This window comes from Tauraco erythrolophus, chromosome 6 (assembly GCF_009769465.1).
Source record: "Tauraco erythrolophus isolate bTauEry1 chromosome 6, bTauEry1.pri, whole genome shotgun sequence".
Classification (NCBI taxonomy): domain Eukaryota; kingdom Metazoa; phylum Chordata; class Aves; order Musophagiformes; family Musophagidae; genus Tauraco; species Tauraco erythrolophus.
The window spans coordinates 28645398-28648251 of record NC_141470.1 but is presented as its reverse complement, the minus strand read 5'-3'; positions in this window follow the sequence as shown (position 1 = coordinate 28648251).

The window sequence follows — 2854 nt, the reverse complement described above, 5'->3', positions numbered from 1 at the left end:
GTCTCTGTTCTGTGTGGAGGGACTTTGTGAAAAGTTGCTATATGCTTCCTCCAGAGGTCCTGTGGTGTAAGTTCCCTAGGTATAGCTTCTTGCTAACAGACTTTTTCCTACAGTGTCCAATCCTGTTAGAGCATAGAAAGCTTTGGCTCATATCCAAGGTCTGTGAGTTCAGCAGATTCAACAGTTTTAAGTCCAGGACATCCAGTCTGCAGAACGGGGCATTTCATCCTGACTTCAGTGTGAGTGCCGGGAGCCCAGGGAGAGACGTCAGCTTTGGGACCTGTGTAATACAAGTTACCTTTTCTCTGTGAGGCCTTCTGTTGTGCTTGCTGATAAGCAGGAATGAAACTACAGAAGTGCTTTCCACGTTTCCTTCCTGAGTGTACTGACGGCTCAGCCGTGCTGAGTTTACCAGTTCCTGTTGGCAAGCCTGCACGTAGCAGCTGTGATGATGCTGAATTCATAGTGTCTGCTTTTGAAATGTAACTGTAAATACTAGGAATCCTATTTCTTTAGGGTTACGTAACTAGGAGTCTTAGTCCAAGATTCTTTCCTCTAACCCTTGCAAACCTTCCTGCTTTATGGTTAATAGATGATCTTAAGAGTCAAGAAATATTTATTGCTTTTAAAGAAATCTATATTTAAAATACGTTCTGTTTTCATGTAGTAGTGCGGGTCATTCTGCCCTGGATCACTGCAGACAGCAAGTGTGCCATGGAACCCTGGCCAGTGAGACTGGTCTTTCTTTGCAGGAAAATATCCAAGATATTTATTTTCTAAGACAGATTTGATTGTTCTAATATAATACTCTGGTTTGGGGACTGTGTGTCCATTACACGCAGTCAGGGCCCATTGATAGAATGAAATGCACACATCAGTGTCGTGAAGTGGCAGGGACTTGGTGAAAAGCTGTATTCTGATAGGCTTGGATGAACTTGCAGTTTTCTTCAGCCATTCAGAAGTCAGCTTCTTTAAAGAAGCACATTTTTTGGGAGTTATGGTACTTTTTAATCAGCTGGCTTTTGATTAGCTGAGATTTTATTTTTGTAATGAGCTGGCTATCAACAGTGTGACTGGCTGGCAGGGCTCTATGGTTGATTTGGCTGTTGTGTGTCGTTTGCCTGATGTAAGGACAGGACGAGAAACAGTGACACTAAATAGAAACTTAGCTAAGGTAGGTCTTCTTATGGTTCTCTCTCCTCCCATGTGTAACTAGAGTGAGCAACTGCAAGACTCCTTACTGTCCAAAAAAAACATCTTTCTTTCTCCAGAAGTGGGGTTGTGTTGCCTCAGAACTGAGGAAGCATCTTAATTTCCTTAGAGTGACTGAGTAATGAGCCTTCTAGTTAATGTGACGTGGCAGCTTCTTCAACTTAGCTGCATTCTTAATTGAAAGAGATTGCTAAGAGATGGCAAGGGAACCCCACCCCCTCTCTAGAACACTATTCCTGTACCACTGCTAGAGCAAGGAACCAAGCTGAGAACAGAGCTTATTATCATGCTTTGAACTTTACCAGCTTTTTTTGTTGAGTGATGTGTTCAGTGGGAGGCCATGGAAGCTCTAAAACTCTAGGTGAGGGCTTTACCGAAGGAAAGCTACCCACCTGAACCTTTTTAGCTTATTCAACTTTTCCGCAACCTTATGCAGAAATTGCTTAGTCCTTGCAAAATAAGATGCACAAACATTTAAGAAAGCTTCCAAGATAAACAGCTTGAAAGAGGACTTAACTTACCTGGGTGTTAACAAATAAATACTTGATCCCCACAGCTAAAGCCACCTCGTTTTACAGGTAGAAAGGGTTGCAGAAGGGTGCAGGAACACAGGATTTAACAGATCAGCTGGATCTCACCTCTGCTCAGGAAGTTGGTCTCTGCCACCTTGTAGGTAGCTCACAGACAGGTGTTTGCTGTCACCTTCTTCTTAATGTACAGGCTGTGCTTGGGAAAGTGATACGATCTGGGCTGCAAAGCAGCAGAGATGGAGAAAAGTGCTGGTTCACACTGTATTCATGGAGAAGACTACAATAGGTGCTACTTCGGTCCTCTTCTCCCACTGACAAGCTGTGGAGTTGGCAGAAAGCATGCCATTCTTGCTAATCCTGTCCAGAAGGTCCCCGGAGGCAAATACTTGTGCTCATTTGCTGATGCAGTTCCTAACATGGCTACAGCTCCCACATCTCATAAGGCAGAACATCAGTGTGGCATGTTTTTTTCCTACTTCAAAAGGCTGGAAATTTGCCTATAGAAGCTGCTAGTGTTGAGCTGGATGGCCATAGAAATAAAGAGATTCTCTAGAGCTGAGTTATGTGCCTCTTTTCTGGACATTCCTCAGCTTCAACACATAGTTGCTACATCTAGGCTCCGAGTTTCCTGACGACTGCACAAATGCTCTGCTTCAGGAAAGATCTAGCTGCTGCTGTGGCTTGCCGCAGATCGTGTTATGAAGGCTGTTTATTTTAGCAGCTGTCTGCTCGATTCTATATTAAGGACAGTACGTATGTAGCTGCTGATTTACAGATACTTTGGGTGAAGGGGAAGGCTCCTAAATTGTACTGTTTTGGAAATAGTCTCCAATGTACTTCAAGTATTCAAAGAATTTCCAGTAAAACTTTTACGTAAGCAACGCTCTGTTTTGTGCTTTTTCTCTGCATATACTGACAGGTCTGGGACAGTCCCAACCTCTCAGGCAGCTTCCCCTTTCCTGGAAGAGAAAGACTATCAGTGAGTGCGGGATGGAGCAGGTTGCTGCCTCCAACAGAGAGGGTAAAATGCACTGGTGCATTACATTTGGAGTAATCAGCAGGATGCTGGCAAGACCACCTTACTGGAAGAAGGATAGGGAGGAAAAGACTGA